Genomic DNA, 11,903 nt, shown 5'->3' with positions numbered 1-11,903 from the left:
CTTTTGATTTGAGTCACCCTTTCCAATTTCGCTGCAACGATTAATTTACCTTTATCGACTTAAAATTAGATGATCTAATGCATTTTGTTTCCGACACTGCGCGTAGACGCAGCGCAACAGTGCCTTAACAAACTAATCACTCTAGAACATCTGAAAACATAGATCTCGCAAACAGCTTACTTTCCTGAAAATAGTTTTTCACAAAGAACTACTTATTTATGATTCTTTTATACTGCAAAAGAAACCCTTGACCACTAGCATGTTCATAAAGCTAAATGGTATCATTGTCACAGCATCAGTTCATTAGAATAAAACAGAGGCCTATCAGGGTAAAGCGTAAGGACAATCTGCAGTTCTTCCACCAGTGGTTCACTATCACTCTTCTGTTAAGCTTTGCGAGTTGACTGACTTGACTCATGGCTCCCGGCCACGCCCATCTAGGAGTATGTCACCCCAGTATGTGTCGAAAGAAAACTTGAGACTCTATCAAATACAATTAGCATTACAACCTGACCGATTGCGTGTTGGACAACGCTAAATTACAATGTGCACCAGGCTTTTCCGGTTTAACTGTTTTTCCACCTGTCCACGGTCAATGCAATATGCGCGCCAACAGGTAATTGACTAAGCGGAGCTAAACTCAAAATTATTTAGCTTAGTGATCCCTGTGATACTTCGAGAATCATCTGGTGTGTCAGTGTTGGCGTTAAGAGCTGGAGATCACTTAATCTTCCACTGCATACAGATATCCGAAGTTTCCAGGAGTACCCCCTGCCCCCCCCCCCCCTTCCCGACTGTAGCTACAACTAAGAGCCATTCAAGAACAAGAAATAATTGCTCCTGGATAGGTCAGCTTTAAGAAGCGCATTTCAATCTACTGTCACTACTTTAAACTTGTAATCAGTTTAGGTAAATTGCGAAATGTTGAACATTTGCGCAAGAGCAGTGAAAGCGTGACTGGGCTGCTCGTACGGTTGTGTGACAACTTTTACTGAGTCTCGAATATCAGCCACGCAGCATGGCTGCCGATATGATAAAAACAGATTCCTGAGGCCCCTGATTCTTACAGCAGAAAGCTTGGGCTCTTTAAGGCAATGTGGAGTGGTATTGAGGGGAATCGACGGCTTTTAGGTATGTTTTCTGTAACATTTTCGGATTAAATTAGTCGTATTAATATTTTGTTTATTTGTTTCGGGTCAGAGCGTTTCACTTCTTGTTTCCATTTTAGAAAGGCGAAATTTATTTGGGACTTGCCACTACACTTTTAAACTTACACTTTTGATGACCGCGGTTTGATTTTGTTGTTGTACCGGTAATACATTGCCGAATTAACCTCTCGACTTCTTGAACTTGAACGGAGGTCGGCTGTTTGCCAAATGAGAATAAGGGCGCGATTTTGATTTGCTTCAAGATATTTCAACTCGATTAATTTACAGTCCTTTAACGTCCTTAATGCTAAACAGCATTCCAAGTTGAGCCATTATTGAGTCTTAACGAACTTAAAGCGTTTTGGTGAACCGAAAACATTAAGGTTACAGGAAATCTCTTGCGTTTGTCGTGAAAACCATTCAGAGTGTTGTTTACATTAAGGAAATACACGCGATGACAGACTAGACATGACGGCGGACAGGAAATTAAACAAAGTTAACGCGCAATGTTTCGAAAACGTCTAAAAACAGTTTTTATGTAGTAGACATTATGTTTCTACTGATAGCAGTGAATTGACGGGATTTTAATGAATGATGGCCTTTTACTTTCGCCGTTGAAACTGATTTGTCTCTTGTTCGTGTACAATTATTGTGTTATTTGCGCCCAACACATTGACATAGATTTTCGTTTTTATCAAAGGGAAATACTGCGAGTTCGAGCATGAAACTTGGCATGATATATGTTTAATAATGATATTTCTAGGCTGTAAAGTAAAATAATCGGAAAATGAGGTACCAGATGCATTTTTATGCTGTTAAACATGACCTATATTTTGCCGTTATTTTTCACACGCTTCATAGGTGTTTTTAAAATGGTTCGGAAAACCACTATATCAACATCTCTGAGATTAGTTTAAAACGAGGAATAAATTAGAGTGGTTGTTCCACATTTGTGTGAAGTTTGAAGTCAACTGAATTTATTTTAAGACTTTGCCAGCGCTTCGTCCTCGCACCTTATTTCGGTCATTTTATTACACGAAAAACCGCACTTTGACCGCGCTTTCAAATTTTCGCGAATTTCTGAAAAATAAAAATTCGCTGGAACCTTGAAATATGATTTTTAGAATTAGGTCACCTAAGGGTATCTTTGGGCAAAATATGAGCGATTTGCCAAATGGGTCGTTGACCGGCGGTTCTCGATCCTAACAGTCAGCCATTCTTAAGTAAGGAAGAATCTAAGCCCGCGAGGGAACCTTAAAGTCTTTTTGCTGTTGTATCCAAGCATAACTCAAATATTACGATTTATACCACGCCATAGAAAATACAGCCAATCAGAATACAGGAGAGCCGTTGTATATTGGACGGTGTTACATTCAACATTCCCATCGTGCGCCGCGCGTATGTCCCATTGACTGTGTTGGTCAATGTATTTTAATTGTTAGTAATAATAGTAATAGAGCGGTTTTCAATTGAGTGTCGAAAGAAATTAGACAATTCCTTTGGTTTTGGTTTTGGTTTTGGTTTTGGTTTTGCTACGGTTTGAGACTGGCTGAGTAGTCTAATTGGTAAGTAATTGGTTTGGTTTTGGTTTTACGACACTAAAAAACCTACTATTTCCCTTGACGCCAGTCATTAAGTGTTTATTATACCATGATAGCTCTACCAATATGGTAAGCGTGCACGTGATTTTTTGGTTCGTTTTTATGTCAGATTAGTTTTCTATATTACAGGAGCGTTTTTAATGAAACAATTATTCCACTCGCGCTTGTTGGATATGAGATGATTACAGCCAACTCGGCGCTGGGCGTCTTTTTGGCTATTTACCATCTCAAATCCAACGCGCGCTCGTGGAATAAATAAACAATAGCCTCCATTTCATACGAGAATATTCTCGGATATTTGTCCGCCAAAATTAGCTATTCCGAGAAGCGAAAACGACGGAAAGAAAAGTGTAATTTTTGAAAAGTGTGAAAGAAAACTGTGAGTTTTGAGGAAAAGATCATGTCCAAGAGCATATATACCAGCATATTTTCGCCTCAAATGGAGCCTGTTGTGTATATTATCCTTCAGATGTTTTTAGCAACACTTGCGGTTTTGAAAATTAGGGAATATCACTCGGACATTCCCCAGTTTTTGCTGTAGAATATTCAGTCACGTGACGCATTTAGACCAATCGCGCGGGAGCGAAAACATTTGATGGATTATAATTGTTAATAACACGAGAGAGCGTTGCATAACTATTATTAAAACCTCTCAGTCGTAATTTAACACTGCTTGGACCAAACATACAGCAGAATCGCCTTGATAGTGCCAATCTCTTAAAGCTTGTTCTGTATTTAGTGCCATGTTAAGTGTGAGAGGTTTAACAGAAACGTTTTTGCAGATCAAGCCTGAGAAATACTGTCTAGGTCAGAATCATGGGACAGGTGACAAGCCTTTAAGTGTTTCTACGGTTCTCTCAAGCTTTCACAAGTGTTTCTATAACTCAGTAGAAACACCAAGAAAATGTTATTTGTTACTCTTAGATAAAAAGAGAGAAAAAAAAAAAAAAAACTAACGAAAAGTTGGTCGTTTATTTCGAGTACCAAAATGTAAATTCTATTTTCTGATGCGTCCACAACGTTAAGACCTCGTGCTATTTCTGTCTTTCAAGTCGAGTTAGAGAAATACGCCGGCTTTTAGTGTGACTTTTCTGATGGGGTGTTTCCTAGTATGATCCTTAGTTCGGTGTACTTTAGGCTAAAATAGCAATTTTAAATATACAAAGTAAAATATGGCCTTGGGCCGAGTATTGTTAACGAACTATATAAGCAGAAAGAAACTAGTTATTCACTTAGAAATAGTGATTTTGATATCCCTACTTTCAATACTATAAACTATTGAAAACATTCTCTAAGATATCAAGGACCGCGCATATGGTCGAAACTAGATAATAAATTGTAAGGCTCTCTGAATATCGAATCATTCCAAAAGAACATTAGGAAAAAAGACCTCACGTCATTTCTGTACAACAACAATATTTGTTGTAACCTCTGTAATTCTTAAAGACCACCTATAACATGCCTACGTACTGTTTTCATGTACTACTTATACATGCGTTTTTACAGAGTGATTGTATATACACTTCTTTTTTTTTACTTTTTTAATTGTAAATAATTTTAACGTTGTTGTTGCTGTTGTTGTATTCCCAATTGGTAGTTAATACTAAATACATTGACTCTTCAATGAAGCTGTTATTATTATTTGATTAATTTTAAATCAGTGGCTTTAGAAAAGTTTAGAATGACTTTGTAAAGGGATTATTTGTTTTGGTTTTGCTTTGGCTGAGCTCTGCGATTGGCTTAAAAAAATCAAGTTTCGACAAGCGTCGCGCCCTTTCTATATTAAGAACTGATATTTTTGTAGCTCGGTCATCAGGTAAATGAAATAATCATGCTTATGTGCAAATATTGTAAACAAAGATTACCCTGTTGGCGGACTCTATTTATCTGCTGGTTTTACATTTGTAAATATTGCCATGCGATTATAGTATCAAACATAATATCACTACCATTAGTTTCTTTTTAGCCAACTTGTTGATTTTTTTTGCTTATATATGTAATATACCGAGCTTTTCACTTGTCACTGTCATGAGATATTGTTACTCAAAGGCCGGATTCTTCACGTTGATAACTGGATTTATATCGAGTTATAGATACACTTGAAAGTTTAAAGAGCACTCGAAAATCTAGATTTACTCTTGGCTACGCTCATTTACGTCTCCAGATCTAGAGCCGCATGTCTATACCTGTCCATCTTAGCCGGCACTGAAGTTCTTAGTTCAAACAGGTAGCTGATCATATCATAGGTCTCCTGACCCAGTTTTCCCCAGTACCTCTCTCGGGCTCAACAAACTCCTACTGCATCGAGACAAAATTTGACTGAAGCAGGCTAAGTAGAAACGACAAGCATGAGGCGATTCTTTATTATTCACAGCTTCGATACTGATCGAAACTTCGTAAGCTGAATGCTAATCAAATAGTTTTTCAAAATGATAAATATGATTTTACGTGACAAAGGAAGCTACGAACGAATATCGCCTAAAAGGATAACTTATAGTTCAACATTTCATGTACTTTGTAAGTCACGTCAACTTCACCTGAAAGATAACGGTTTCAAAGTTGACGACCATAAGTTTTTAAAAAACGTTTTTGAATCTCGGAATCATTGAGTTATTCAGCTAAAAGTAAGAGTAGGTATAGTTGTTGTGGGTACAGTCAATCCACTTTGAAAACTTCAAACCGTGACTTCCAATATTTTTTATTAAACCAGCCGGACACGAGTAACACGCTGATGAAGTTGCTCATGATCAGGGTTCACTGTGTTAAGTTTTACATGAGGCAAAATTCCTCATCATGCTTGAAAGAAAGCTAGAAAAAACTGAAAAGAAAAATAAGTTTCGATCCATGGACGCACGTGTCGAGACCTAGACGGACTTTAATTTAGCGACTGACAGAAATGAAGCCAAGTTCGAAACACTGACAGGTGTTTGAGAGCACTTTGGAAAGACAGTTCCTTTTGCTTAACCATTCATTCCAAGTTATCATGCTATCAGATCGACAAATTAGATTCCAGTTTTTTGGCTGGAAATTTTGAATGTAGGATACACGAAGACCTGGCTTTACTTGTGTGAAAACGACTTTCTAGACTCGTAAGAAAATGCGTACTCTATGATTTGCCGAATAAAAAACCCTAAAAAGGAATTGCTAAAAGATTGATCATTATTGGTATAAATGCTTTTTCTTAGCTTTTAAAGTCGAAAATTGGGGGTTTTCGTACTTGTTTAATTAACAGGCGGAACACAAAAGCCCGCTTTATTAAAAGTGAATATTCGAAAGTATAACTTTACAAGACACAACAGTGATACGGCCCGCTGGTTTCTCCACAAAAGGATTGGAACGATACTGAAGCAAATAACACAGGAAGACATAGTTTGTCAACTGCGATTGTCACCGAATTTCATTTAAGCTGCTTGTTCTATTCCTAAGACCATCACTAACCAAGTGTCGGTTAGGAAACGGGCTCCTGAACTGACAAATCTACTCCTTGGGTTTGAAAATATCTGTTCAACCGCATGATCTCCTAACCAAACACAATGAGTAGCAACACATTGATCGAAGTGCGATAGCAAGTCCACTGAAGTATACATGTACTCGCTAACTTACCCTTTCTTATGAATTTAGCTGATACCACGATGATGTCTTTCATATCACTTTCGAATCGAAACTGATCACATGAGGCGGAAATGAGGGGGAGTAAACAAGACGAACATGTTACATCCTGCACTGGTAATTTTTTCTCACTTTGGACGAAGTTCATGATTTATAGCATTTGTCCGGTTCGAGTCTCTGAGGAGCAATGAGTAGCAGAACACTGATAGAGGTGTTTGGTCATATCCTGTTCAGTTTTACACGAGGAGTGACAGAGCACTACAACCCACAAGAACCTGAATACACAGTAGAGTCTTTTGGCTACAGTCCTCTAGAAAGGGCAGGCCATGAATGGTATCGTCACGGAGATCCTAATGAGGAATGTATTTATCAAGAATACAGCGACAGAGAAGCCACAACTTTAGACTTCGTAAGATCCAGCAGAATTAATGCAAGCCTTACAGACGCAAGTTTACCAGAAGAGAACGAAGAAACACAAGAGGATCAGCAAGATGAAGATAGAGCAATGGCTTGGAAGCGACTCAGACCGTCCGCTCTCAGAACGGTTTGTAAATCAATGTACAATGGAGCTTTAATTTCTTTACTGACTGCCACAATCATAGGTTCAGTATACTTGTTGATCTCGTATTTGTGTTATAAAACTATAAACAACTGTGAATTTCTCCCAAAGATGTCCATTCCAGTAAACGTCCAATGGATGAGATTAATTTCTGCTGCAATCGCCTCTGGTTTTCTATACGTCTCGTTTTTTTTATGCACCTTATTTCTTTTTCGCCCACATCAGTTAATGGGGGTGAAAGGAAAATTGATCCTGCTTGCCTCGCATATTTCTTGGACACAACTTATCGAGTGGTTCTACAAGGCCTGGGAATATCTCATTCCAAGCTTTCGACTTTGCAAAAACTTCCACTCTATGTTTTGTTTTTTATGGGTGTATGTTGGCAAGCCTATCTTCTAACGAATCACTTCCGTCAGCGACGGACAAGGAGAGAGAAGATGGCTTTGTTTTTACAAATGACAGTTCCCTTCGGATCTATTATAATTCTTGCCGATGCTGTGAAATGTATTATTTACCCACTTTATAACAAGCAAAGTAAGGAAAGTGTTCTACGCCTGGTAATCGCATTCTTCGCTCCTCTCGTTGGAGTCTTATTTAAAGTAATCTCACGAATTTTTGTTCAGCAGCAAGAGAGCATTACCCACCCGGGTTATGCGTGTGTCTTGTTAGCGCCATTGTATTGTCATTCAGCGATTATGTTTCGAGTGCTGCAGGCAGATCTTGACAGTCTACAATCCATGTCTGTTCTTGGATTGATTCACGGCGCTACAGAAGTCATAGAACGAAGCACAATGGTTGTGATTGATCACATTTGTCATGTGATTTGCAAAAGAGCATCAGCTCCTTGGGGAAGTTTTCGTACTCCTCGCCGTGAGAGACTAATGGCTGATATCACAATCATGAGCATGTTGTATGAATCAACTGCTATAGTGTCTATGAACGGCGTTTTGTATTTGTATCAATATATGTTCTTAAAAGACGATTCACTCTTAGAACTTTTACAGTCTTTTGCTATGACAACTTCAGTTCAACTGGTGATCGAGTGGCTTTTCACTAGCGTCTCTCTAGCGATCGAGACTCGCTATCAGAATATAGCTGTCATGGCTGTTTGGCAAAGAAGATGGAAAAGACACATTACAGTGGCAGTTTTAGTTACTATTTCATCAGCCCCATGGGTTAGCGTAAACTTTTTACACATGGCGCATGAGCGTTCTGAAGCGCCCTCCAATCAGCCTTGTAAAATGCCGTTTGCTTAAAACTGGAGATCACAAAGACTTTGAGCGGCAAGCCACTCTAACCGAACAGTGCCACACTGCTGACCACAAAGATCCGTGATACTGGTTGTAGCCTTCCAATGGATTGTATTTTCGTGCCATTAGTGGAGTAAACGCAAATCACACACTAAACGGCTCGGCGTTCTGCTACGTCATTAGCTTGGCTCATTTAGGGGGAAGAACCTATTTTTTTGTACAATTCCAACCAAAGTTTACTCAAATAACGATTCCTGATTATTTTTCTACTTATGACAATGTATTAAGGGCCCATTAACCGATATTGTGATCTCCAGTCTCATCTAACCTCCTCATTTTTAGTTACTTCAGAGTTATTTCATGTGTTTCAACTTTTTCATGACCAGTAACACTAGTGATGACTTCATCAGGCCACGCCCTTGAACATGTGACTAATACAGAAAAAATGCAAAGGCTCCCAGCCAAATTACTTTCTCGGGATTGTTTCCATTGATTTAATATTTTAATTTAAATCCTGATTACGCCATGCATCGATTTTGTTTCATTTCTAAAAGGTCAGATTTTGGGAGCATTTCAAAATATTGAAAAATTCGTAATTTTCTTTAAAAAGCATGATTTCGAAAAAGGAATGCATAGCTATGTTGCCAACGTTGGCTTTAATCGAAATTCGTCGAAAAAGGCTGGATTTAATGAAAAACCGCGTTTCCTTTAGCGTTTAAAGACACCGGAAGTGCGCCCGATATCTATTGGAAGTTACCCTATCAGCGCGTGCGCAATTTACCCTACCAGCGCACTTCGGTAAGCTCACACAAAGCCACGCGGAGTTAGTTTTTCTCTTTCTATTGCTCTTGTTTTTCTGTATTTCTCTTATTTTGTCTTGCTTGTACTTTTTTTACTTTGCATTTTGTGAAACACAAAGAAAAACATCTAAAATGTATGCGAATTTGCAAGCTTTTGAGTTGTTTTTATTTTCCGTGCTCAGGCTGACGTAAGTGACCGGAAGTGAAATTTCACCTTCTTAGCAACGCGCGCGAGCGCGCGCATGAATCGGTTAATGGGCCCTTAAACTTTTTACCTTAGAAAAATCGCGTAGAAAAATAATGGCTTTAAAAAAGTTTGGACGGAATTGGTAAATAGATGATTTCTTTTTGTTTTGCTTTTAATGAGCTCTGCGATTGCCTTAAAAATTAAAGCATAGTTTGAATAAGTGTTCTGACCAATTCCTTGTTGTAGTGTGTTATGCCAGGACCTTTCAATAGTCAGAGTTGATATTTTTGTAGCTCGGTCAGTAAATGAAGTGCTCATGCTTATATGCAAATATTGTAAACAAAGATTACGCTGTTGGTTGACTCTATTTGCTTGCCTTTCTATTGCTTTTAAATATTGTCTAAGCGATCGTAGTGTGTATAATATCATATCAGTATCATTATTTTCCTTTCAGCTAACTTGTTGATTATTTGAAATTGTCTTTGGTAACTGAGTAATTCAATTATCTCTGTAAATAAAGTGTTTAAAAATTATTACTGAAAGGTGTATTTGTTTGAGAGTTTTTGTGTAAATAATTGCCCTGCTACAATAAAAGTATAGATATCCGTTTGAGTGTTTGGATACGATCCTATTCATGGGGCCAGGCCTGTAACGGAGTGACTGCATGTGTAACCGTATGTGTAAATTATGTCTTCATTGTATACAAGCATGCAATATAATGTATGGATAGAGCACATAAAGAGTTGGCCAGAGTTTGTAACGGTTTCGAAACGTTGACATCAAAGCGCTAGACATTTAAAAAATTCCGAGAAACTAAAGAGTCTTGTCATTTTCGAAAGTAGCAAATGATTGTGAAGGTTAATTTATATGTATGACGCTGACAACTAAAAATGAAAATTTATTGTAAAACCCAACGTTTTCGACATATTCTCATGATCAGGGTTGGTCATGAGGACATTGAAGGTGGATACGTTAGCCTTCATTCCGTCTCACTAATGTAAATCATTTTCTACAGCTAGAGTGCAAGCTTATGCAGTAGATTACATTGCAAGATGGATGTGCAATCGAAAGCATCGGTAAGTTTAATTGAATGTTCCGAACCGGACACGTTGATAGATTTCAGAAGAAAGCGAGAAGTGTTACATCACGCGCGCGAGAGCTTTTAAAATGACGTTTCTGGCTATTCTTCAGCTTTGCGAGAACTTTGACTTCGTGGGGGGGGGGGGGGGGGAGAGGGGGTGGGGGGAGGTACTTCCAGAAAAATTGAGCGGGGGTGTGCGGCCCGCTTCTCAAAACCCTTACCCTATTTATGACCAAACTCTGCGGTATTCCCTACCCTATTTATGACCTGACCAAAAATTCGAAACCCTATTTATGACCTGACCCTTAAATCAAAACCTTGTTTTAGACCTGCGTTATTATTGGTTCCCTAGTTCAGACCAATGTTAAGTTACAATAAACATAATTTGTGAAGGGCTTTTGTTGTTTTTCTTTTCGATAATGATAAAAAAGTGGCTTCTTCTTAAAAACTTACCCATATGAAGGCTAGAGTGCAAAAACGATACCCTATTTATGACCAAAATCAGCTAAAGTCTATACCCTATTTATGACCAAAACGGCTGAAAAACCATACCCTTTGGGGCCGCATATACCTATATAGCCCATATAAGGGAGTACCCCCCCCCCGGCTTTGACTAAACAGTTGCCGAGATTCTTGTCGTTTTCAGGGGTCTCCTCTCATTGGAGTGCTATTTAAAGTAATCTCACGAATAGTTGTTCAACGGCTAGGGAGTATTATGCATCCGGGATATTCGTGTGTCTTGTTAGCGCCATTGTATTGTGCCTCAGCGATTTTGTTCGAGTGTTGCAAGCAGATCTTGACAGTTTACAATCCATGGCTGTTCTTGGATTGATTCACGGCGCTACAGAAGTTATAGAACGAAGTTCCATGGTTGTGATTGATCACATTTGTCATGTGATTTGCAAACGGACATCAGGTCCTTGGGGAAGTTTTTGTACTCCTCGCCGTGAGAGACTTATGGCTGATATCGCTATCATGAGCATGTTGTATGAATCAACTGTTATAGTGTTTGTTAACGGATTATTGTACTTGTATCAATATGTATACTTAAAAGACGAGTCCCTTTTAGAACTGCTACAGTCTTTTGTTATGACGACTTCAGTTCAATTGGTGATCGAGTGGTTTTTCACCAGCCTCTCTCTAGCGATCGAGACTCGTTATCAGAATATAGCTGTAATGGCTGTTTGGCAAAGAAGATGGAAGACATACTTTAATGGCATTTGTAACTACTATGTCTTCAGGACTATGGTTTAGTTCAAATCTTTTAGACATGGCACATGCGCGCTTTAAAGAGCCCTTAAATCCGCCTTGTGATATGCCCTTTTGTTAAAGCTAGGGTTCGAAAAGATCTGGAAGCTGCTCAATCCGAACGGTACCGGCACACGGCTGACTACAGAGAACCGTGATTCTGGTTGTTAATGGGCTTGAAATTGTTAGTAAACAGTTAACCAGACGCAAAACGTCTCAGCGTACTGGTGCGTCCCAAGCCTGGAATGTCTCTTAAGTAAGGAAGAATCTAAGCCCGCGAGGGAACTTTAAAGTCCTTTTGCTGTTGTATGAGAGCATAACTCAAATATTACGATTTATACCATGCCATAGAAAATACAGCCAATCAGAATACAGGAGAGCCGTTGTATATTGGACGGTGTTACATTCAACATTCCCATC

General features: G+C 38.8%; 1 pseudogene; it reads left to right on the top strand.

The window, feature by feature from the left end:
- Positions 1-6,068: 6,068 nt before the first annotated feature.
- LOC149112172 (uncharacterized) lies at positions 6,069-9,687 on the top strand (annotated as a pseudogene).
- Positions 9,688-11,903: the final 2,216 nt, after the last annotated feature.

Source organism: Orbicella faveolata, unplaced genomic scaffold (assembly GCF_042242905.1).
Source record: "Orbicella faveolata isolate gen_17 unplaced genomic scaffold, um_ofav_v1 contig_2, whole genome shotgun sequence".
Classification (NCBI taxonomy): Eukaryota; Metazoa; Cnidaria; class Anthozoa; order Scleractinia; family Merulinidae; genus Orbicella; species Orbicella faveolata.
Note: the sequence above shows the minus strand (reverse complement) of the source record. Positions and strands in the feature narration are given on the sequence as shown.